Source organism: Larus michahellis, chromosome 8 (genome assembly GCF_964199755.1).
Source record: "Larus michahellis chromosome 8, bLarMic1.1, whole genome shotgun sequence".
Lineage (NCBI taxonomy): Eukaryota > Metazoa > Chordata > Aves > Charadriiformes > Laridae > Larus > Larus michahellis.
Genome location: NC_133903.1, coordinates 53266812 through 53293168, shown reverse-complemented (window position 1 = coordinate 53293168; position 26357 = coordinate 53266812). Strand labels below are relative to the sequence as shown.

General features: G+C 43.3%; 1 protein-coding gene and 1 long non-coding RNA gene across 28 annotated transcripts in view; both read right to left on the bottom strand.

Annotated features, from left to right (window-relative positions):
• The window catches only part of FGGY (FGGY carbohydrate kinase domain containing), a 327883-nt gene that overhangs the window by 139093 nt on the left and 162433 nt on the right, over positions 1 to 26357 (bottom strand). For 6 of the 27 annotated variants that reach the window (XR_012588585.1, XM_074596622.1, XM_074596624.1 and 3 more), the window contains one exon: positions 14860 to 14941. The exons of 17 other annotated variants lie outside the window; for them this stretch is intronic. The gene's annotated coding sequence lies outside the window, so the exon portion shown is untranslated. Of the gene's footprint in view, positions 1 to 271; positions 444 to 7209; positions 7326 to 7441; positions 7590 to 13899; positions 13919 to 14859; positions 14942 to 26357 lie in introns of those variants that run through there. 4 more of the 27 variants (XM_074596638.1, XM_074596630.1, XM_074596633.1 and 1 more) reach the window with 4 other exon arrangements.
• On the bottom strand, positions 21324 to 25303 carry LOC141747061 (uncharacterized). The gene is made up of 2 exons (XR_012588587.1): positions 24004 to 25303; positions 21324 to 23595 (listed from the first exon to the last, which is right to left on the bottom strand). It is a non-coding gene; the product is annotated as an uncharacterized LOC141747061 (long non-coding RNA).

Sequence of the window (26357 nt, the reverse complement as noted above, 5' to 3'; positions counted from 1 at the left end):
AAATATTATTCAAAATGTGCGTGCTGGAAACCACAGACTTCCCAGTTTATCCTTAAACAAATGTGCTAGTTTTCCCACATAGGCAATGAAAAGAAGGAGGGGTGAAACTGTCATTTGCAAAAATATTTCTTTAAAAAAAGAAAATCCTTAACATTGTTTACTTTAATTTAAAAGGAATGACTAAGTAACCAGATGATTGTTTCATTACAACTAACTACTAAACTCAGACTATCCTACCTTAATTCACGGTTATCAAATTGCCAGGACGTACCTTTGTGTTAAAGCTACAGCACAGGAAGGCTGCACACTCACCCGCACGCAGGCAGAAGCTCAGCAGAAGTATGTATCAGCAGCAAGTATAGATTTTGTGGTATCATGTGCTCAAATACAAGGAATTATGAAGGGCTGGCACGTCTGTTTTAAACTTTGATCTCTGGAACGCCGCAGGTTGCCCAGACCCAGCGACCACGGACAAACAGTATGGTTTTAGTAGTGCAGCTGTGCTTTTACATGGATTACCGAGAAAAAGATTAACAGGCTCAAATTAGGCTTCAAAATCTTACTGTGAAAAGATCTAAATATGCTAAATAAAAGCTGTTTCTCAATTGTAGAAAGGAGATAAAATGAAAGAAGCATTTTTGACATTATATTGGAAATTCAGCAGTTTGTTGGCTTTCTAGTGTTACAGTAAACTAACAGAAGTGGTGGTGGTAGAGTGGCCATCTCTTCTTGAAGACAGTGAACTCCCTTTCCTCTTACAGGATCTTTAATTCCTGTTTGGATGTGAAGAGACAAAGAAGGCACATGTCTGTGTGGGAGAGTGGGAGCAGACGGAGAATTCTAACACTGCGCTGAAGGGCAGTACTAATATAGAATAATAACCTTAAATGCCCAAGGGACTATGCTATAACTATCAACAAGCATTTATTTTTCAGCTACCCAACAGCAAACAAAACAAAAACAAGGAACAAAAGCAAACCTCATCTCCCCTTTTCCCTTCCCAAAACAGAAACACGTACATGCAGGAGATCTCTGTCTTAGGAATGTGAGGACTGTGTTAACAATAACAAAACTGTCATAAATAAAAACCAAGCTAGAGAAAATATGCTTCTTCACTAAAATCCAAACATTTCTGGATTGTTTTCCATCCATTATTTCATCCATTCCCTGGTAAATTCTGTAGACCTTTCTCACATCTTAGAACAAGGAAAAACAGCTTCAAATAGTGGAAGAGACCTCATTTTAGCAGTAGAAACAGACCCCAACTCCCAGTCCCGTAATACCTAGATTGCTCCACCAAAATCTTCCTAATTGCCCCCCCAACACTGTAACATAGTCTCAGTAAATCCCAACACAGGACTGAAAACATTCTACTACTTTCTAGTATCTCCTTCTCCCTATATAAATAATTCACTATGTACTAATCTTCTGTAATGTCTCTCCATATCTTCTTTTTTCCCCCTCTCTCAGTATCCAAGACAAAGCCATTACTTCATCACTGCCTTCTGCCCTTTAATTCTATCTTTTGTATTTTAAATACTTTCAGTCCAAACTTCTTCCACCTGCTCCGATATAAAGTAAAACATATCCTGGTTTATCCTGGTGTAACTAATTAGCGGAGAAATGAAAATGACTAACAAATTATTCTAAGAAATGAGATCCAAAATTTCTTTATTTTCAGCTTCTACTGCCTACATAGATATCTCACTCACGAACAGCAGAAAGATGTCAGCATGACCGGTGTCAACAAATATCAAGCTCTTAATTGTACAACAGAGTTGTTTTTCTTTATAATCTGCTCTAGAAGAGATTGTACTAAAACAGAAAAATGATGCTTGCCTTCCAGTTACTTACTTGAACTCACACTGGCAGATACAGCCCATAGTACCACTGATCAAATAAAAACAACAGCATTCTGAACCCTGATTAAAGAGCGTGGCTGCACTGGGTCAGATGAAAGGTCCAATTAATACAGTATCCTGCCACAAGCAGCAGAAGCCATAATAAAAGCACATGCCTGCCCTTTTCATCCAGCAATACTTCCCCAAGACACCTTCTTCCTCCTGCTATCTACAGTAGAAGCACTTCCTGAGCCAGAAATTTTATCTTTAGGATTAGGAGACCTTGAAGGCTTTTTCCTCACCAAATTTGTTTGTGCTCTTCTTGAATCCAGGGAAACTTTTGCAATTGCAAACTACTGTCGTAATAAGTTATAAAGTTCTGTGTAAACAATGCAAGAAAAAGTCTTTTCATTTGTTCGGAGCGTGCCACCTGCTAGTTTTGTTTGACGTGCCTGAGTTCCTGAGCTAGAGCAGACATTAAGCAATTGCTCCGTATTTGCCTTCACCATGCAGCTGCAATTACATCGCCTTCTGAATTGTTCCCAGAAGGCTCTCTGCAGCTATTTAGCGACCATGGGTGATGAGCTGAACTCACAATCTTAACATGGCCAGGTAAGTCAAAAGCCATTTTTCTGCTTCCTGATTCTTCCTGGATGTGGCAATAATAAGTACCATAACAGAGTGCAGTAGTAAGTACTAATAAGCAGCAAGTAACTATCCCAACACTGGTTTCTTTTTTTCCTAAGACTGCAGAGATACTGCTCAGAGACGCCCACAGGAGAAAAACATGTTGGTCCCAACTGATGGGAACAGAGAGGCCCTATTATGGAAGGCCAGGGATTTCAAACTTCAGGCAATTCCCACTACATTGGCCCTCAAAGTGTGTCTAAACACAGGAATCGAGGAGCTCCTCACAACTATATGCTTGGAGAAGACTTAAGGCTACTGCTCACTCTGGTTTTCCTTGGAAGGAAGATCAAGGCGCCCACACCTGGGCACTGATGGACTCTGCATTGCAACAGGCATAAGACCAATGCCGCAGCACGCCTCACACAGCAACCAGGCTGCCCAGTCAGAGGCTGTGAGACCAAAAACCGACCAGGAATATCACTGCAAGATCATCAACATGACAGTGGTAAACTGGGCAGCCCCATTTGTTCCCCAGCCCGTAACCACGCTGCACAAAAGAACAAGCTCAGCTCGCTCTCTGCTTTACTGATCGTCTAACACCAGGAACAGCAGGAAACAGCTGCAGAGAGGAGCTCTCAGGAAAAAGGAAGGCTGAGCAAAGAGCAATATGAACACACAAAATGAGATGAGGAGAGACAACACATGCTACTGGGGAAACCCAACAGCTCCAAATCCCTCTGGGGCTCTCTTGCCCTGCTCGGACTGGGCCATCACTTTATAGGCAGGGTCTGATCCTGCATCCATTAAAGTCAGTGGCAAAACTCCCAGCCATATTAGTAGTTCGGGATTAAACTCTTGACACTTGTGAACATCACAGGTGCGGTCACATATCTGCAAGATTTTGAATGCTTGCCATAACCTACAATTTGTCAGAGGAAATGTTGATCAGTTTATGCCAAGACACAATTCTCATGCAGGAAAACCTAAGGAATTAAGAAGGTATATAGCAGCACGCTTTCTTTTCCACACCCTGAAAACAGCAATCGATACAATTCACGCACACCAACATATTTAGATCCATTCCCTCCTCTGACACTGCAGCTGCATGCAGCCCTAAAGGCTGTGCTAATGATTTGGCAGAGAGACATGTCCCAAATGACACTGCAGAATGCTTGAAGCTCTGAAAGAAGACACTATCTTGTTTACATTGACTGTGAGGGGAAAAAAATGCCATCTGATTATTACATAAATTCTAGCTGTAACAGCTTCATGACTAGTTGAAAGGAGGCAACAGGCTCCAAAATGACTGATGGATCCAAGTGGTTGGATCCATCAGCTTATTAATCTAACGCTAAGATCTTTCTTATTCCTGTATCTCTATCACTTAAACCTGCCCCATGCTGGACAGAAAGAACAATCTTTGTTCATTGCCTCTAAAAGAGAGATAGATCCCTGTACTGTGACTTTTGTATTTTTTCATTCTCTTGTATGCTAACAGAAATGGAGAAACAAGCAATAAAAATAAAAAAACTCCACCACACATACACAAAAGCAGCACACAGTAAACATATCCCTAGCACAATAATCTTAATTTACAAAATATAAAATACATATTATAAAATATAACTTGAAGCAGAATGCAATTCAAAAGGCACAACTGCAGTTCATGTTAACATATGCACACTAGCTTTAAACTGCATTCCTGGAGCAAACCAGCCTCAGTACCATGAGCTTCAGGGCAGGGTACATACGCTTACCCGGAATCCTAGGTAAATAAAGCCATTATTATGCTACTGTGGATACCAAATTAGTCAACTTTAGGTTAGTGCTGATACTCTAGCTTTTATCAGTTCTGTAGATTTCAGTGCTACATCAAGGTTGAATTTGGCCCTAGCTGTGTGACTATGTACCAGTAGATCAGTATAAAAATAATTTGTTCTGAGTTCACAGTTTTATGAAATTACAAAACATCAAAATTAGCATTCTGGCTGAAATCCACTGCATTTCCCATCAAGGCTTACACATTTAAGCAACATCTGAACCAACTGTCTATAATTACTCCTGGCAGATACTGGAACACTTAGACCAGCAGTAGATGCAACAGTGAAATCAATTTTTAACGACATGCTGTAAACCACTTTTTTCAAGATGCTCAGCCCAGAAGCAAACATGTGTCTATACGCCAAATCCACAGTTTACAATACAGTATTTGTTCACTCTTGCATAGTAAGAGCACAAGAAGAATGACAGCCCTAAGTAATCTGTCACTTTAAAATTAAACATTTATTTGGGCTGAAAATCCAAAAACACTAGCCCTGAAGTTCCTGTCATAACTACTTAAGAGGAAGTGAGGTTGCACATTAGCTTAGGTTAAAAGAAACACAAATTCTGCACAAAAATCAGATCTCTAGATAGACCGTACATGTCTACATCCCCTTCTTTTTTACAGTGAAAGAATCACATCTGTTCATCTGAACCCAGTGAGTTCTCTTCCTTCTTCCTACATACACAGCTGGGTTTTTTTGTTTGTTTGTTTTGTTTTTATCAATGCAAAATCTGCCTTCTTAATGATCCTAACAGTCTCATCATTTCAAACTCCCACAAAGACAAGCCTGAAAGGGTATCAGGCCAACACTTGTCTATAAGTTCCCTTCAGTGACTCTCTCAAAACATCTCAGACGTCAAGATTGTACGCTTGCTTGCCTCAAACAGCTGAAGGTCACAAATTTTTCAGACTTTATTTTATGAACGGTCTGAGTACTTTCCCTTTCACATGCGGAAATGCAGAGGGGAAACTGAAGGCAGCTCAAGACACCAACCAGAAGGTATTAACAAGAGCCAAAAAGACAATGCTGATCAGAGTTTTCCCTTTGAAAATGAAGCTCAGAAACACCTTTCTACCAAGGCCATGCCACTACTGTTGATTTAGCACTCCAGGCTCTTTGATATTCCAGTGGAAGGTACCAGGAAAAATTTCAAAAAGTGACTCATTAGAAAAGCCGGAGATACAAAACAGGAACACACAGGAGAGCTATTCTGATCCTCTTCTGTAAACCTACCAGTTCTCAGGAAACAGATCAACCTCCAACATAATCAAAAGAATGGTTAAAGGAAGAATGGCTTATGGAAAGAGAGAAGGCAGACTTATTGAGGAAGTACAAGAAACAAAATGGATAACAACCCTTATTTGGGAAGAGGACAACTTTTTCAAAAGAACAAACCATTTCAAATAATAACTTAGTGTAGGACTGTTAGAAACACAGGACAGAGTAACAAAAGTGGCTAAGAATACACATAAAAACCTCCCAGCATAGTACTAGTTTATTTAGTCTCTCCTGACGCTATAAATTTCTTTCTGCCCTGATTCTTACAGCTGGGAACAGCTGTACCTACAAGAACCCAATTCCCCCTGTTTTCCTCTTTCATCCTCATATCCCAGGCACCCTTCCCAGGGGAAGAAAAAAAAAAAGAAAAAGCTGCTATTTTTTTTACCATATTCCAGTACATATTCCTAAAGGAAAGGGGGCCATTAACATTTAAAGACACTTTAAAATTTCATATGTTTTTTGTACTATATTTAAGTACATTTAGAAAAAAGTTAATTTCAATAAATTAAGCAAATAGTCTTCCAGGATGAGAGAATACATGAGGATGAAAAATGAGGAGACCACCTTCACGTAATGTATCTGTTTATTACTTTCTAAGAACCTCAGAGACGAGAGAGCCCTCTCCTCTCCTTCCTTGACATTTATTTCTTGTGTTCTCCAGAGAAGAGGCACTGATGCTAAATTTACTAAACTAGATAACAAGTCCCAGACACCTCAGCAGAGAAAGAATCTGCAAGGTCACCAGTTCCTCAGGGGTGCGGAGCACATCACTAGCGACGAACACGGCCATTATGGCAAGGTCTGGAGCCAAGCGCAAGTAAACTCCACCAGGTTACTGGGGTGGGCTCCCTGCCAGCCCACAAGCTTTATGAGAATGCAGGAGCAACTGCCATGCAAAGGAGACAGTGCTGCAAAGGTGTGAGAAAGCGGAGCTGCGAGAGGAGGAAGGAGGCTGCAGTGGAAGCAAGCAGCAAGAGGACCCCGCTGCCAGCAATGCCAGCCTGGAAATGACCAATGTGCGTTAAGGGCAAAAAATACATTTAAGGAAATCTCCCAGGGACCTGGAGGATTAAGCAAGTATGTAAGTGATGTACACGTCCCATCTGCCTACGTCAGGTCACCTGAGCGCTGACATTTAAAGCTCAGGGAAAGGCATCAGGGAAAATGGTGACTCCTCCACCCCTGCCTGCAGGAGGAGGCCTTGGGAGGAGGAGATGTGCCTACCCCAGCCCTGCAAAACCTCCCCAGGCGCTGCCTGGAGCTTGTCAACACAAAGGGCCTGTGAAAAAGGGCAGACCCATTCTCATTAAATTTAAGCGTTATATATAGGCTGTGCTGTTGAGAAATATCAGTAAAAGCAAACTTCGGGAAGCCAGGCAGGGAGATGAGAATGTAAATCCTATAATGCCCCACCAGTTACGCGAAAACCAGTCTCCGAAGGGGATTCGGAGCAATTTAATCGCACAGCCAACGCGCGCCCTGGCCGAGGTGCGTGAGGCCCGGGAGTGCAGCGAGAGGGGCTCCCTGGGGAAAGAGCCGGAGGGCGGACGGAGAGGGGGCGGTGATACACAAGGGCACCACAGGCTTTTTTAATTAAACACCACCACCGCAAACGCGATACGTTTCTCAACCTCACGGAGAGCAGGGAAGGAGTTTGCGTGTCAGCGCGGAGCTCCGGAGAGAGGGGCCCAGCAGGGCCGGGCGCGTCGGGCCCGCCGCCGTTAACGGCCCTAACGGCCGGCGGGGCTGAGGGAGCGCGCGCCCCCTCAGGGGCGGCGCCCGCCTGGCCTGGCTGAGCTTGGGGGGAGCCCTCCCGGCCACGGCTCAGTCGCCACCGGGGCTTGGCGAGCGCCGGTCACTTACTTGTCCAAACTGAAACACTATATTAGCTGCGCAGGGAGCGGGGTACAGAAAACCGCGCTTTTCCTGACAAGGCAATTTCCTGACCGCCGGCCGCTGCCGGGAAGCCCGCCGCGTTCCCCCCACCACCCCCGGCTCGGCTCGGCTCGGCCCGGCCGCGCTTGCGCTGCCGTCCCCCGCCGGGGCGGAGAAGGGGGAGGCGGGAGCGGCCGGGCCTCCCCCGCTCGCCTTTGAAGGCCGCGCCGGCCGGTGCCGGCATCTGGTTTGCATTTGGGGGCCCGCGTTGTGGAGCTCGCCCCGAGCGCCGTTAAAGGGATCTGCTGTGTGTTAGGCATAGCTGTCAAGCTGCACTGCCCTGGAAAGCCGAGCGTGCACTGTGCCCTGTCAGGAATTCAACTGATACCAGTATTTTTTGCCTCGGAAAGGGAATCGTATTTCTCCTTTATTTAAAAGCAAATAAAACAGAAACAAGGAGGAGGTTTGGCTCTTTTCGTTAAAGGGCTTGTTGCTAAATCGTGTTTCTCAGCCCTGTGGCCATACATGACTGCAGAAATGTTGGGGGTTGCAGAAATGTTTAGCTTTTAAGCGATGCAAGAAGCCACACTGAGAGCCAGGGGAAGACTAAATATAAGGAAACAAGCAGAAGGGTATGTCTGGAGTGAGGACAACTCTAAAACATCCCCCACCTTGACCCATAAATACATAATCGCTTCTTAAATAAATAAAACAGGACTGCAAGCCATGAGTTAGATTTTTCTCCGTGGGGTTACTCCATTTGAGCATTTTACCTGAAAAGCTGGAAAATTCCTGATGGGAGGAATAAACCCTGAGTTTATTTAAGGTTTGTTTAAAATGGAGGGCAGGGCAGTAGGATCCGCTTGTCATTTTAAAGCATCCCTTGAAAATGGAGTTGGGCCAGCAGTGGCTGCACGCTCCGGCGCAGGCAGGACCAGACCCCACCACATCCCTCCACGACCCACGGGGAAGGAGCTGATGGAAACCCTCATGCTCCCACCACGTCCCAGCGCTTCTCAAGAGGCCCCGGGGAGCCACTGGGGATTTTTCCCGTTATCCCCCCAAATAGTCTACAGCAGGAAATCTTGTAGCAAAAAGCTGTCTTGCAACATTTCCAGAGTTTTCCCACTTTGGCCGAGGCAGAAATACTGCAAGGAACAACCTTGCTCAGGGAAAGATGAGTGTTGTCTCGTGGTTAGAGCACAGGGTTCGTGGTCAGGAGCTGTGGGTTCTCATTCCAGCTTTGCCACTGAATCATTTTGAGAGCTTTGCTAGTCACTTGGTATTAGAACCAGTTAGTAATTTTCCGTTGGAGTGATTTTCTGATGGAAAACACCACTTCTACAAAACCGAAATCTTCTGGGTGAAAACTGACTTTCCATTGGGAATACTTTGCATCTAGGTGGGGTAGAAAAGGACATTAGACCCAAACTGAAGTATTTGTAGTTTTCTTGCATTAGTCTAAATGTTTTGCTTTGATAGATTTAAAAAAAAAAAAATACCACCCTCCTGACTGTAATTCCAAGTCAGCTCATTGCACAGGGGGAGTGTGTGCTCTTGTGCTCTGCTCTGCTTCCCAGGAGGTCCGCACCTCCTGTTGTGGGATGCAGATTTCTCCCTTCTGAGACGTGTACCTCCCAATCCGAGTCTGACCGGTCCAGGCACGCAGGCAGCTGGCCCGTGGGAACAAATCCTAGCGTGAGGCTACCACTCTGACCAAGGGAGTGCGCCGCGGAGGGAAAGCGTAGAGTTCAGAGGCACAAACAAGCTGTTTCATGTTAGTTCACTGCCCCAAACCAAAGCACTGTGACTGTGGATATACCAAAATGTTGTGTTCAACTGAAAAGCAGTAAAATGAAGCCAGAGAAATGGACCTGAGTGTGCTTCTACTTCCTCTGACAACCAGATCTTATAAAGCCTGCCATGCGCGTGCTGAGCTCTGGTTTATAGTTCTTGCTCTTTATCCTCCCAACTATCTCCCTTCTCCGCTGTTTTGTTCCAGAGTCCTATTCTTCTGTTCATTAAAAACAAACTTCATTATTTCTCTCCTCTGTATATTCATAGATTGCTGACACTTTCTTTTAATATAAATAATACTTGTTCTCCTCCCACAGTGTATTTGTAGATGCTGTTTAAATCCCTTCTTAACTTTTGTTTTGCCAAGTTAAACATTAACCATTACACTGTCTTTCATAACAGCAAGTTTTGGATTCTCTAATAAGCTTCCTCTTCATTTGTTTCAGTCAGAATTCATCTTTTCTGAACATGAGTGATCACAGCCCGACATAACACATAGTGTTCAAAATGATGTCTTGCTAGTGACTTCTCCAATGGCAATAATAATTCCCTATGCACTCTTAGTTACAGACAGACAGGGATCAATTTTGCCTTTTTTACACCTATATCACATCAGTACCTCGATTTATTCAGGTCTTTTTGCTCCAATAAATAGCATTTAAAAAAAAAAAGTTATCTGTCTGTAAGTACAGACAAATGTATTAAAATGTATTATATTAACTTTTCCTTAATACATTTTTCCAATTCATTACAGTTCTCCAGCACTCACATGGTTTCTTTCCAAGGGGGTTACAAATGAAGACATTTTCAAGAACAATTACAAGATCTCCAGCCTCCAAAATCAAAGTCCTGAAAACGCTTTCTTTTTAAATTAAAGAATCAAAGTTTAGATTATCACATATTCCCAAGACCACATGAGGCTTAATTCATTACTCCTTTGAAATATTCTGAAAGCTGAGGGTTAAGAGGTGTTATATTAGTGCAGAATAATGATGATTAATTTGTGCTTCATACCAAATGCAGGAAGAGTAGACATGTGTGCAGTGAAGCCTCTATAATTTCAAAATCTTTCTATAAACTTGAAAATATCTTGTAAGCATACGTAGGTTAAATGGAACACAAGACCACTTTTTTCTGTTTGGAGTGTGGCTGTTGTGGTTTTGCTTCAGATATTACTGCTTCAAATAACCTCCCTCTTTTTCCAAGATTCTGGACAGATTCACTTAAAATACACCCTTTTGCCTTTTCATTACAAAGTAACTAATGAAAATTCCATTTTAAATGTGCTTTCTGAGAGATGGGAACATTCTTTTTTTCATTATTAACAAAAGCCTGTGTTTCAAGCTGTAGGGATACAGCTTCAGGTGGTGTAAATCAGCATGGCTCTGAGATGGCCTGCAGTCCTCTCCACCAGCACTGCAGAACAATTTAGTGGTTTTAGATGACAGTTGGCATCTTTGAAATATTCTCTTTTGCAGAACTAGACTAGATGTGACACTTGCCGGAGAAGAAATCTTGCATAAATCTGTCTAAAAAGACTCCCTTAATCATATTACTTCACTACCAGTGGTAACCTTTGGAGGCCAAAGTCCAGACAGGTTGAGAAATGGAACATGAGTACATAAAGGTGACAATTCCATTAACTGCAATCAAAGAGAGAGGTGAATGGTGAGATAAAGACAAATGACTTATTCTATAAAGAAAAGAAAATATGTGTGTGAAGGGGAAAGAGACAGAACGAACATTTTCCAGCCTTGTCAAGGAAATAAAGATCTGGTCCCGCTCCATTGAGATCAACACGAAAACGTCTCTCGGCCTCCCTGTATGCAAGCTCTGGCCCAGCATCCCAGCCTGCCGTTGAATGTTCGTGCGAACCATCATTTCAGGAGTCCACATGTACACAACCCCAGTTGCCCCAGTAGAAAACTATATGCAGAATGTCTTGCTGAATTGCCCACAATAGCTGTGCTGGAGATGCAAATACTGGGCCTAGCTTTGCTGTCAACTGGATGTTTTGCAAAAATAAGTAAGTGGAAGAATTCTTGGCATTTCTGCATCCAGTGACTCAAGATTCTCAAATCCACCAGAAACGATCATAGAATCATAGAATCATTTAGGTTGGAAAAGACCCTTGGGATCATTGAGTCCAACCATCATCTCCACTCTACAAAGTTCTCCCTTACACCATATCACTTAACATCACATCTAAACAAGTCTTAAACACATTCAGGGATGGTGACTCCACCACCTCCCTGGGCAGCCTATTCCAGTGTCTGACCACTCTTTCTGGGAAGAATTTTTTCCTAATGTCCAGCCTAAACCTACCCTGTTGCAGCTTGAACCCATTCCCTCCTGTTCTATCGCTAATTACCTGTGAGAAGAGACCAGCACCAACCTCTCTACAGTGTCCTTTCAAGTAGTTGTAGAGAGTGATGAGGTCTCCCCTCAGCCTCCTCTGCCTCAAACTAAACAGTCCCAGCTCCTTCAATCGCTCCTCATAGGATTTATTCTCCAGGCCCTTCACCAGCTTCGTTGCCCTCCTCTGCACTCGCTCCAGCACCTCGATATCTCTCTCATATTGAGGTGCCCAAAACAGGACACAATACTCAAGGTGAGGCCTCACCAGTGCTGAGTACAGGGGGACAATCACCTCCCAACTTCTGCTGGTCACGATCTTTCAGTCCAGCATGTTGCACTTCAACCCCGAGGGCTGAACAGAAACAGCTTTGGGACTTTCTTTTGGGCCCCAAATCAGAAAGTGTGGGTACATTTTGATAACAGAAACTACCACCACACGAGACAAATTAAGTTCTGACGCAGGTTCAGTGCCAAGCTTCAGCACAGATAAAAGAGAGATTGTCGGGACATATTATCATCCAGTATTCTTCAGTGAGGGCAAGGACAGAGTAAGTAGCATCGCTAAATTCACGTTACCTAAGTTTTTTCAGAGGAGGTGGAAGCTCAGAGACTAGCCACGCTGGCTACTGAGCCGCTTCGCAACACTGGAAATAAAGCCACGAAGGGATCAATCTGTTATCTCTCAAATCTTTCTAAATTTCAGGTAAAGAGGAAATGAATAATATAAAATCTATCCACATATACAATCTCCTTCTCTTTTGCAACTTTCAAGAATTTCTATGCAGAAAACCTCATCTAAACCCAATCCATGTACCAAAACAAAACAAGCAGGTAAGCAAATTGTTTTACTTACAGAAGCTGAAATGGATCTTTGAGGATTCAAAAATTCCGCTTACTCCAGTATTGATTAGCATAACAATTGAAGGGAAGGAAAGATTTATACAGGCTCATGTAACATGTGCTTCATTCAAGCACCTGAGGGTGGTTTTTGATTTCGTTTTTAAGAAACAGTGTAACACTGGTGTAGGAAAGAAGCTGGGGAATACTCTGGACGAAATGCTTACTGAGCCATTAGACTAGGACTATTCATTCAAACTGGGAAATAGGGAAGTAAAAAACAACTGAATGCTATGCAACAACAAGAAGGGATTTTTGAGTGTACAATAGGAAAAAAAGGAAATTTCCTTCGGGGGACTTCTTCTGTTTATAATAGAGATATTAAGCTACTGTTAGATACTAGAGCAGCCAAAAAGGGAAAGCCCTGTTCTACACGACTCTGAATATAGCTAGAAATATAATTCAGATTTTATCAATTTGTGACCCATTTCTTTACGTTTTGGGTAGCTCACCTTGTAATACAAAAGTCAGAAGCCGATACAAACAAGCATACAATGTTTCAGGCTCCACCAAAATTCCAGTGTCTTGCCCAGGGCCTGTTCCTGCCTGCCCTCTTGGCTGGATACCAATATCCTTTATTCTCAGGGGAGTCAGCCTTCCAAAAAACCACTTGGCACTTGAGTCAGGGCTGCTCTGTTTTCCTAACGTTCACGGCAGGCAGGATGTTTTCTGACTCTGGTACCCAACAGTTGAGCATTCCAGACAGCACGGGGATTTTTCTTTTGAAACCACACTGCCAATGCCATGAGAATAAGTGAAGTTCTGTGATACCGTGTGATCCTGGTGGGAAAATAGCATGACTTTGTTGCCATACAATGATGCACAAAGGGAAAATGCGCATGACTCTTGCCACCTTTATAGACTCGCCGTCTGTGGTGTGAATGCTGAAAAAATTCTGGCTTAAAGTCATGTTTTCGTCAACTGGTTCCCCTCTGGGAAGACTGCCAGATCTCCACAGATTAGGTTAAGAAGACCACTCTCCCCCCTGCAAAATGCTTGGCCAGAAAAGCAGCTCGTTGCTGCAGTGTAGCAGGGGGGTGCTCAATCATCTTTGCACACATTGTTGCTGTACCCATCCACGTTGCCAATGTTTAAGGTCCTTTCCAACCCAAACCATTCTATGATTCTATGTGAAAATGTTCTGTTTGCTCCCCAGAACAGATTCAGCCTGTGAACACACACTACAGATACCCCTGCAACTTCTGCATATCCCTTTACGCTCCTTAAATATTAGGAATACAACTTTATCATTGACATTTATATTCAAGCAATTCCTGAGATCCCTGATGTCAGGGCCAACCACAGCTGTGCAGCCTTCGCCTGGTGGAACAGAAGCTACGGAGGTGAGGGCAGGCAGGTTGCAACTCACGGACAGGGCTGGACTCCTCACTGACCAGGAGCAGACAAACTGCCCTGCTCTGTCTGGGAGGCAGAGTTGCCAGAGATATCTTCCATCATAACTCGAGGGCAAAATCCAGATGTGCAAAATCGCAAAATCACAATCTGTCGAGCTGGAAAATGAATTTCACAAGCCAAGCTGTGAAAATCCGTCGAGCTCCTTAAATTTCACAATACCTTACATCTCATGAAAAATAACTAACAGAGGTTAAATATTTTTCTGCAACATCCTTCCAGACTTTTTCCGTAGAACATGACTAGCGTATGTGAAGTGGTTTGTTACAGTGGTGATACGTCGTACAGGGATGCCAAAATCCAGTACGCATGGAGAAGGATTGAAGAAGACTCAACGCAAGCAGCATGGCCTGTTGCCGTGCCTGAGACTTTCTACAAAAGGCAGATCCTATTTTGCCCTTTGAATTTAGAAACTAGTGAACACACTCATGGGAGGCGAAGTACCATCAGCATCTGCTCATTCGTAAAAAATATAATTGTCTGTTCTCCAAGGCTAAGAGTGTTAACTGGAATCTGGACTTCCCAGATTATAAACAACATGCAGCCTTTCTCCTAAACTCACTGCAAAATGTACAAATGATGTTCTAAAGCCAGCACTGTAATCTTTTAAAATCTTAAATTCAACGGGGACTCATTCAAGTACATAAAAAGAAGTTTGTTGGATCGTTTAGCCACCTGCAAATCATACACAAATAAAGCAAACAGCACTAGAAACAGGAATAAAATTACCAAATATGTGGCTAGTTCCTATAGCAGTTAGATTTTCATGCTCTGTATACAACCCAAAACAAATTGTCTGCTTATAATTAAAATATGATACTGTTTCCAAAAGCCTTGCCTCTAGGGAGGTAAGTTTATACCACGGGGCAGATTCAGCCCTGGTGTAGTATTTCTGATTTTCATGGAATTACACCATTAAAGAATTTGGCCCAACATCTTACCCACACTGATGCAATTCAACTTTTAAGGGACAGTTATGGGGTTTCCTCCTAACTCAGGCCAAGCCTCTGGAACAAGGGAAGTCTGTAAAAGAAACCGTTGGAGGAATGTTTTAGTCTGACATTTAAGAATATTCATATATTAGAAAACGTCACAGGATTTATTTTGTACAGCTTACACATTAGAATTCCTGGCTTTTTTTTTTTCTTTCCTTACAGATACATTGCCAGTAGGTGGTCACAGCAAAACAGGATAAAACCCGAAGAAATGTAATGAAACAATTATAGACAGCCGTGAGTAGAAAGACATTTGTGGATCCAGTTAATTCCGCTTCATCTTTGTTATATAAATCTATTTTCCAAACTAAATGTATTGCCTGAGCTTGTAATATACGATTAACAGAATGGCTGCGCCACTCAGGACTCTGGAGAAAAATGTAAGATGTTAATTCTGCAGCATTTTAGGTAACTTTAAATGTTTCAGCTATGATTGATCTTTGTATTTATGCTTTGCGTGACAGATGGAAATCAGAATATACACACTGGTGCTCCCACTGATGTTGAAAACGTCTGACTTTTGTGCAGAATCGGAGAAAAAGAGCTATAACGCTTCCCTCCTCCTGAAGCTAACCTGGTCTTTCCTAAAATCATGCAGCTTCATAGATCATGGCCCAGAAAACAGGAGTCTCCCCGGCTCTTCCTGCCAGTGCTCCCCGTACCGGGCACCGTGACAGGGGGCGAGTTGCAAACAGGGGAAATGTGATGCTGTCAGAGGTCGGGGGGAGATTATTCCTTCCCTCTGCAGTTGCTTGAGCCGCCCAAACAGCAGAAGCAGATGCCTAGGTTCTCACTTAAGGCTTCCCGGGAAAATCAACACTGTTTCAAAACTGTATCAGGACCAAAACTACAGAAATATTAATCAAGGGGGAAGAAGGATGCAATAGCTTCCGACAGCAGTGAACTGGTAAATGAGGTACCCCGTGTTGGTCTCTCTTACGAGTCAGAATATTCAGTGCGTCGCATCAAAACCCCCTTTAGACTATTGACATACTATTAGAAAGAACATGGAAAAAGATGGTAAGCATAATAGTATGTTTACCATCAAAGGTACATTTTAATTTACTACTTGCATTTTTACATTAATCTGACAATCATAAAGCCTTACTATAAATCAAATGGAGCAAATGCTATCAGTAAATTAAAATATGTACAATAATCCGTGTACAAAAGTTAAAAAACCTTTTGGCACAGATGACAGCTGTGATTCAGAGTTCTTTCCAGGGTGAAGCACAAGCACCAGAAGAAAACTGCTCTAAAAATCACATTCTGGTTGCTAACCTTTGGATTTTACAGCTTGTCTTTCTGAAACAATGATAAAACTTCATAGATTTAATCAACTTTCTGAATCATTGACCAGTCTGAAAAACTGAAAGTGAAATAAAAAGCAAGACACAACAAAAAACAGAAATCAGATATCGTTGTTGCCATTTCTGTCAGCCACAGCTAGGAAATGTTGTTATAAAGGAAGATAAAATTTGAGGAAGGAAATGAATGGTAACTGCACTCTTATTTTACGCTATTTTATGTCTGATTGTTTCAAAAGTAGGAGGAATACGAGACTGGGTATGTAACTCCACCCTCTCCAAGAACTGCCAGGACTGTCGGTCCAAACAGGAGAACAGTTTCCTTACCTACAGTGTGTTGTAATCATGGAAATATCATGGGATGTTTTAATTGACACTTTGTCTCCATCACCACGACGTACACTGAAAAGTCATCATCTTGGGAGACACAGGACAGGAAAATCAGGATGGCACATAATTATCCCATGGGTTGCAAACATTTCCCTCAATGGACCCCTGGCCACGGAGGGCACAACTCCACCATGACGGGCACACTACCCTGAGAGCTACGTGTGGCTGCTGAGAGCGCAGGCGCCGGTACAGACCCCCCTAAGCTGGTGGCAGGTTTTGGGAGGGAGGCCAGGGGGTTGTGCCACCTCTATACGTACTCTCTCTTGCTGTCTTCAAAGGGAACGATGCTTTCACTCTGTCCGCTCATTGATCTGTATGTTCTACTGCTATAATTCAAATTTCCCCCAAAAAATCTTAAGGTAACCTCTGAGGAACTGGGAGGAGGGAGAAGAAGCTTTTACTGAATGAAGCGCGTTTTCCAGAACACAAACTCATGCTTTTCGACCACCTATTCCAGTCAATCTGATGGGCTAGTGCTGTGCTTCAGGTTTACTCAGGTTTTTCCCCTCTCTTTATTGCTTTTAAATTAACTAACTGGCAGCTAAGAGTTTAATCTAAAACAATTTTGTATGCTTTTCCTGCCTTAAAAAAAAGCCCATCGAGGAATTATTTACTCAGCACCAAGCTTTAAGAAAACACCTTGATATGGGAGGAAAAACAGCTGTTAGAATTGCTTTAATATGTTAGTGAAGGGAAAGAAATCCCAGGCAGAGCTGTGGATGCGACTGTTTATCATCCTTTGAGAAAATCTGTGTTCTAAATCAGCTCAGTGGTACTTGTGTCACCAAGTTTCTAATGTTGTTGAAAACTGACACCAGTGCCATGATCTGAGTAAGTTAAAGTTTTGACCCAGGAGTAATGTCCCCCTTTAAAAGAAAGACCTCCAGAATTAAGACTTCAGCTGCTCCATCTTGAGCTAGAGAACTATTTTTCCAAGCTGATGCCTGTATTGGCTTCCAACCAAAACTGAATGAATGCAAAGGAGGAAGCTTAATGTACAGCGGTTTAAACAGATAGAGGCTTTTGGGGTTTTGGAACATCAAACCCTTCAGAGTACAAAATATTTGCAATTCAGTATTGCAAGCATTTCCCTTCCCACTGGAAGGTTAACTTATCGTAGAGGAATACATCGCTCTCAGACAATATCACAGGCTGGTCGTGTTCTTGCTACCTTAACTTATTCTTATAACCAGAAGAAAATCAGCGTCGCCTGTGGTGAGGGTTGTCTTTGCGAGACCACTCTCTCATATCATACTCCTATTTAAGGGAACCAATTCAGAGGTTGAGCATAAGGCTAAGGATCTCAGTGGTATTTTGGATTTTTAATCACGTATTTTGGGCAGGTATTATGGCCTTTTCAAGGTAATCCCTATTTTAGCAGTTGTCCGTAATTATTATCTTCATTTGTAACCTCTTGCTTATTTATTCTGTAGAACTTTGCACAGAGCCTGTGACAACGGAGACTCACTGACTGCAGCTCCTCCCAGCTCAGCTTCCAGCAGTACATCCCAGCCATTTGCAGCTTGTTTAGCATGCAAAAAGCCACACTGGTACTCTGGGTTGAGTAACGATGTTCTTATTACACCCACTCAATGTCCTTAATATTGGGTAACAGGAAACCAGGGGATGAAACAAGCTATTACTTTTGGTTTCTATGGTCCTGAATCCGTAAGCTCTAGTTCTAGGGAGGTATCTGCTCTTTGACAACGCTTCCCATATTGTCCTTCAGCCAGGAAGATGGATGTACCTTAGTTAAAGTGAGTCATTCACTGAACCCAGGCCAAACTTTGAAGCAAATCTGGGCCAGTTTACCGCCTCAGGAGGAAACCTGGGTTTTGCATGAATTAGACGTGAAAATAAGCAGAGCCTGACTGACATCTTCTCTGAATTCCAACTGTAAGGGTAAAGCCCAGCGGGCATGAGCCTCAGGCATGATAAAAATGAGGAGGGGAAAACGAGGCTTCCTGTCTCCCCTCCCGGAGCCAGAGACACACACGTTACTCAGAACTTAGGGTACATTGTTAATTATTTATACAATAATTAAGTAATGTTTATAGAATGTCTTACATATGTAAATTGCTGTAAATATGCTTACATTTTTCCTGCAGTCTCCAATTAAACGAACTTTCATTTCAGAGCAAAACAATTCCATACCAACTTGTTACACCAGTTCTTTAGCCAGGCAGCTTTTTAGCTAATGGTCCCAGCTCGAACTGCCCTATTGTATTTCTCTACGGAAATTTCTGTGCTGGTTTGTAGTTGTTTTAGTTCCATCACAGATCCCATTCTGTTTAATGATAATTTGATTTTGCATTGCAAGACCCAGATGTACATTAGGAGGTCACAGCCTTTCCATTTATCTCTTAAAGTAACTATTTTTTCCCCAAGTTCCATCAGGTTAAAACAGTTAGCAATTTTTCTCCTTGAAGTGTCCCTTCAGCTTGGCCAAGATATATAATAGATCAGTGTAGCTACAAATGCATTACACCATTAGTCATCAATTAGTTTTAAACCATCGCTGTAATATATCATTTATCTAGCTTGCTGTAGCACTATTGTGAACGTTTAATTTTTTTAAGGCATCTTGATTTTTTAACCTGACGGCTGCATCCCCCTTTTGTCTCCTATACAGACATCTCCTTAAGGAACAATAAAAATTAGATTTGTTTGACCTGCACTCAGGGTTCGTTTAAGCGAGATGGATTTTAATTGCTCTGCCTAGTCTACCAGACAGCTTTTATGTAATATTCCAGACATTTACGCACTGTCTTTTCCCTTGCTGTAAGCAGGTGTGTGTGCCCACAAATGCCTGTAAAGCAGCTCTAACAATTCATTTCACATCTCTGACGATCCTCTGGGAAATTGGTTACTCTGAGATATCATTGGCGTCAAATTAGGGGCTCCAGTCATTGCCACTTCTTTCTTCCTAGTACCGTTTTCTTTTGTCTCTAAGATTCAACATTTTGTGTGGCTAATTCTAAAAGGACTTTGCTGAGGACTGTGTTCCTTGTGCTTGCATTGTCATCACGCAACACAGATGACTCACCTCTGCATCTCCCGATAGTGAGAGCACGGACTGAGCCTTACCTGTCTCTCCCAAAGTCTGCACTGTCCTTCGACCATTTGCAACACATTTGACTTAGATTTATGACTTGAAAAGGTCTGGAGTATAAGACAACTAAGACTGAAAGAAGCATGTCTATGCCACAGACGTTCAGTATCTTGAAGGATCTCTAACTTCAATTAGTAAGTCACGCGAGCAAGTTATCACAGCATTGACTCAGAGCCCGAAACACCCTGGCTGCTCTGCCAGCTTGGAGTAGAGGCAAAATGAGCTCACATTTGCCCACGATGAACCTTATTTGCTCCAGCTGCTCCAGCAGGGAGAGGAGAACCTCATGCGGAGAGTTCTCTCCCTGCTGACTCCTCTTCCATGGGCGATACAATCTGAAGATGAGGTCCTCTATTTTTCCTATTCTTCCCATTCCTAAAAAGGAAGATTTGGCTGTCCTGTGAGTTACCAAATCAGCACAAAAAAATGGGCCTCCTAAGCAGTTATTTGTGCCTACAGCTGGTTCTGGTCTACTCTCTGTTGGACACACACATGTACTTAATTCCCATTTGTGCTGGATGCCTATTAAAAGAACAGATCTGCAAGTGAGGAGGGTCTCCTCTACCATGTCAATGGAAGTGAAATACGTAAATCTCCTGTGCGCTGAGGGTGAATGTATGCTTAAAATGCTTGGGAGAACAGCTGTGAGAAAGAATAAGAGGTTTGTATTATGCTGCAAAGTGTCACTGATCCAACATGCTAAGCTGATCCTCATGCAGTACATTGTGCTTGCTCCATGCTTGCATTATGCTGCCTACTGCTTCTATGTGTGGGTAAATCAAGACGCACAGCATTTCAGACAGCATAGAAAATGGGATAAACCTGGCTTCTTCCACTGCAGTCTAACCAGCAGCATGGTTCACAGCGGCGAGGGACCACTGGATTGGAAAGAACAATTCCAGTTAGGGGCCCCGCGCAGTGAGTGGAGGTGGAGATCATGGCGAGAGAGCTGTGGAGGAGCTGTGGAGGAGCAGGGGAAACTGCCTGTCTTTCCCAGTCTGGGAAGCCATAAGAGGGACTGGAATAACCTGCGTCGGTGCCACTGTTTTCCTCCCCTTTCATCTGCCAGTGGTGAATCCCAGTCACTCGGGAGACTTCCTGGAGTGAGACTGGTATATGATGATGCATGAATCACAAAACATTTAAATAATATTAAGGGTTCTGTAGGAGGCTGTGGAAGGAAGTCCCATTTCCTTTCCTTAAAACCGAGCAGGATTGCACCTTGGCCAAAACCCACAGTACGTCTTCAAAGTGCGAAGTACAACTGCACAGCTCAAGGCATTCGTCTTCCACCTCCCTGCCTGAGCCAGCACCCAAGCCCCACGATAAACTGCACATCTGGTTTCCCTCTGGACAAGAGAGAGAGGCAACAGACCACGTTAGATGTTAGTTATGGCATCAACGGAAGAAATTCAGATGCTACACTGAGAGAAGCCTTCGAAGATTTGACATGATACAAAAACTATGAATACAGCGGTGACATCAGGAAAGAGATGGGAAGTCCAATGCACTTCTTAATTTCATATTCTGTTTCTTTTTCTAGGGCTTGTATATCCATCAATAACACACACCAATATTTTTTACTTCCCTGACAGAAGCACTGAAAATCAGAACCCATTTATTTAGCACCAAACAAAATAAGAAGCGAGAGCAGGCTTCAGTACTAGAATACACATTTCTAAACCTCCGAGGACCAGACGCAGCAGAGCTGGAACACTCAAGAGCTGTAATGTGCGCTGAGGAGTCACATTTGTTCAAGAAAAGTCACATTACTTATATTAATTGGATGTGTCCAGCTCATCCTGAGTCCACTTAAACCTTGGCAAACCTCTAACTCCAAGGCATAACAAAAGTATTAATATAGATATTCCTTTATATTATCCCATTTACATAACGACTCCCACCTTTGCAACCTAATACTTATTCTTTGGAACACAGAGAACTGTTGACTCATATCTGGACTGCGATGCCAAAAACTCCTAAATTTAGAGATGTTTGGAACAAGAGAGTTTGGTTCAGGCCCATCCACAACAGCAAATTAAACACAAGTCATCATGTGTGCGAGCGACATTTTCAGCATGTCCAGAGCCTGGCGTGAGCTGACATTCTTTCTCCCAGTAAGATTTACAGAATTTGCGCATTGAAAAGTATTGAGGTAAACCGTGGTCTGAGGGCCAAGTGCATAAATTAGACCTGTCCCCTCCCTTCAGTAAATTACATATATCCACACTGTAGGTTGGCTAACTATGCTTTTGGCAGCTTGAACGAGTCTGTGCGAGTGTGTGTTAACAGAAGGGGAGTTTGTGTCACACTCACGCATTTACATTTTCTTTTCTACGACTTTGGTGCGAGGAATATGTTGTACATCATTTTTTCCCTCCATTCACATCAGATACTAGATTAAACAGGCAGAAAAAAAAAAAAGCAATATTAAAAGCGCTGGCACATATTGCACTTTCTCAGCAGAAATCGTGTCGCTTGTACATCGGTTTGGTTTAAATTACGTAGGTCAATTGAAGGTCAGCAAGAAGTGCCGGATTAGCATCCTCAGAGACTGATGTCCTCTCCTCATTCACTGAACAAATCCAGATCAAGAAACGTCAATTAAAGCTTCATGCACAATGCTTCTTCCTTAGGAGACAGTTATACTCCCTCAGGCCAACCAAGTGCTCACCCGTTCCGTGAGCCCTCTGCTTCTGTGGCAAAACAAAATGACCGGTTGGCAAGACGATAAGGGGACTGACACTATGAAACTGCTTCTTTAAACACTGTCACAAGATTTTTATGAGCTGCATATTTGCAGTAGTTCATGTACCTGTGAAATAACTGAATCACTGTCTTCCATGTGTCAAAACGATGCCATTTCTGGGCTATTCCAGCTTCCTCCCACGGTTCTACCACGTTTTAGGTAGAATGCATGGCCTAAAAACCCAAATACGTCTTGTGGCTCCGGCTGGCTCTTGGTGACTTCTAAAAAAGCAATACAGTGAACGCCTCTAGAAAACCCACACATTACCCCAAAGGGATGCAGTTTGCACGCCAGGCTTTCAGCCTCTCCAACTGGGTTATCCGTGCAAAGCTTTTCTCTATCACCTGAAGAACCAGTAGAATTATTTTAAATTGAAGGCGGAAAGCCTCATGTAACCAGAGGAGATGAGAACTAGGGCTTTCTGAAAAATGGAAAACACGGAACAATTTTGGATTAGAACACAAAAGAACTAAATATTGCATATAAGTCTTCTCCTGAATTGCCAGCAAATTCATCCTCTTGCCAGGAATCCCACTCAGCCCAAGCCCTCCTCTTGCAAAATTCCTTGGTATTCCATCTTCCAGGCTGCGTGATATCTCTACTTCCCCTCAATTTCTTCCCCAAAGGTCTTTCCCCAGATCCATGGCATTCCAGCGCTGTGGCATTTCTCAGTGTCCCTTTGAGCAACTGGAGGATGTGCTGCTTTGTGTGCTCTGTTCAGGCTCTTCCTAGCAGGTCTTCAGCCCCTCCCAACGTCTCCTGTGCAGGGTGAGGGAGATGAACAGTCGAAGCAGTTGTGGGAGTGTCCGGACAGAGGGTCAGAGCTCAGTTCCTTCCCTTAAATCCTCTGTGTTGACCTCTTAGCAAGCAGAACTGTTGTTCCAGAAATGAGTTCCAAAAATGAAAGTTGCAGGAAAGGTTTCCCTCCTTCCAGTTCTTCCTACAGTTATATCCAGGAGAACAAATTGATCATTAGGGGCTGACCCTGGGAGTTGGCAGAGTCTGATGAAGGGCTGTGGGGAGGGAATTCTGCGTCTGTCTCCCAAAGCATTCTATCCTCTCCTTTTGGCATTGCATGCTCAGCCCTGGTTTGGAAGGGGCCACTGGATGGGAGGTGGATTTACCTGAAGAGGGAAAGAAAGCCATGACAAATAAAGTGGGCGGCCAGTTCTGTGTTAGCACGTGAGAGTCGGAGATGGTGCACCACTTGGTGAACCCTCTGTCCACACCTCTGGAGCACCCAGCCCTGCTGCTCTGCTGTGCTGGCCCTCCAAGCAGCAGGAGCCAGCCTGCAGGCTGTGGGCGCAAAGCTGAGCGCAACTTAGGGATGTCTGCTGCTTTGGTGATGATGGGAGACCAGTCCCAGAGCACCAGCAGCTCCCTCCTTGGCTTTGCCCTCCTGTTTCCTCCTCTGCCTCATCTCCAGAAAGAGATCTGCTGCTTCACAAGTCCCTTCCCTCCTCTGCAATTAGGACTACACTTCATTAACAGCCCCCAAAAGACAAGCCTGAATGCAATTCCCAGACACATACCTCGGGAGACGTTTTCCAATGTGCACCACATTTTAGAAGAAATGCTTTCTCTTATGCCACTCCCTCCTGCTCCCAAGCGCAGAACAGCCTGGTGGCAACTACAGCAAACTCATGGTGGGATGGTAAGAGCAGAGAAGTATTCAGTGTTCACAGTAATCTCCTTTACTGGGATTTAGCAGAAATGTAGCTGGCATGGGCAGAATATTAAAAAAAAACGAACGGTCTTTTGGGCATACTGCAGAAACTGCTGCTACAAAGTTATGCAAATTCCAGAACTTCTGTTTCTGTAAATAAAAATTTTCTGGGGGGGTTGAACATACAGAGGAGACAGTCATGTGCTCTAGCCTGAACAGGAACTGGGAAATTCAGGGTCTAGCCCCAGCTCCACTCGCAGACAGGTACTTCAGCTCACTCGGCTTCCGCTTCCCATCATAAGACCAAAACAACGGTAATAAAAATCACAATGAAAGTGATTGAAAAAGATTTGCGTACTTATTTAGCATGTGTTTGCATCCTTTGCATGTTAAACAAGGGATTGTTCCTCCACCCACAATCTCAGAACAGATAGGGAAGTAGGAAGCGGGTGGGAGAACGGGAACAAAGCCTAACGCGTGTAGACGTAACTTCAGTTGTGCAGAAAAAGAAGCTGAAATGTGTATTTTAGAGAGGCTAAATATGCACCAACTCGGAGCCTGGTGGAAAAAGTCAGGGAGTTCATACCAGGAACATAGGCTATGACACAGAAGGAAGTATGGAAATAATTGTGGAAGAAGCTCATAAATGGGTGGACTGGGCTGGAAATACTGGTAGGGCTGAAGGCAGTATCGTGACAGGTGTACAAATGATGACGATGATGAATAGGCTTTCAGTTTGGACAGTGACGAAGCATGAGTCCTGCTGACTAAGAGTGAAGCAGCCCAGACGGTGACTGTTAGATTCTGCTGCTGCAGGGCAAGATGCATTGGACTGCACCTAAACCAAGGACTGCCTTGGAAATAACGCAACTTCGCCAAGTGTTATCTGCGGATCTCAGCTACTTCCAAAGCAGCGCTCAGAGCCAAGCACCCGCCTGAGGAAGATATTGCTCCACAACTCTTTGATACGGCACATTTACCAGCAGGTTCAACCAGTAATTTGGTGAAACATGCATTCAAGTCAATGGGACAAACCCATGTGGGAATAACTGTGAGTCACATCAGTGCAGGAGTGGCACGCCTGCCCTGAGCCAAGCCCATCCCAGAGCTGTTCCCTTGGCATCCAGCGAGGGTCTGCCACAGATCAAGTTCTCCATCTGAAATATCAAGCCCAGCCTCATCTGGGACAAAGTTACCGCTTTGATCTTTAGACCTCACTTTATGTGGACACGCCAGCTGAGGTTTCTCAAGCACTCAGACATCCATGGAGACAGAAATACCAACTGGAATCAATGCAGAGATATGTCACCTTGGCAGATTTAACTCACTAGGTCCCCTTTATGCTTTGGCAACTTTCAGCTGAGGCTGGTTGTAGGATTTGTTGAAGCAAATTAGGGAAAGGCTGATTCAAGAATAAAAAAATGGAGCTGAAGAGGAGCTGTGGTTTTCATACTCAGTGAAATAAAATGATAATCACTTTTCAAGAGAAAAATCTGTGATAGATGCTCCTGGCAGTAAAATTCTGAACGGCATCATGAGCTACAGGTTACAAGAAAAAAGAAAAAGAAAGACATAAAGAAAAACGGATTAATCCAACCATGGGAGAACAGCAAGAAAAGCAGCTGGTTCAGATATTCATATTGACAAAACTCTGGCTGGCTACCAAATATAACCTTCCCACCCAGAAATAATCCGGGCTTGAAGGGAGCATAAACATCCCTTATTATTCTATATCATTAATTGCCAATACTACTTGGTGTCCAAATCCCAGAACGCTAACATCTGAATTCAGATATGATGTGGTCCTGATCATCTGAAAGTAACTACACCCTTTGCCCCACAGTGCACTCCTCAGGGTTCACGTGGGGAGAAGCGTGACTTGCCGTATGGAAAATATCAGTTAAAATAAAATATTTTTATCTTACGTTAAGAGTCATTCACAGTCTCCCACTGACATTTGCCATGAAACCAAGAAAAAGTGAGGTTGTTTAAGCGCTGTCTAGTCTCAGACTGCAAATGGATGTCCATCCAGTTTTGCTGCAGTCTGGTGTAATCTTTCTTGATGCAATGCGCAGGTTTAGCCGTCTACAAATTCTGTAGGTGTTTTTAGTAAAAGTGGGAGGTTGTGCTACCAAAGGAGAACATGAGCCAGAGAGGTTCTATTATCCATATCCTATTAAAGGTCAGACAGAGCTCTTACCTCAGTGTTATAATGTGACC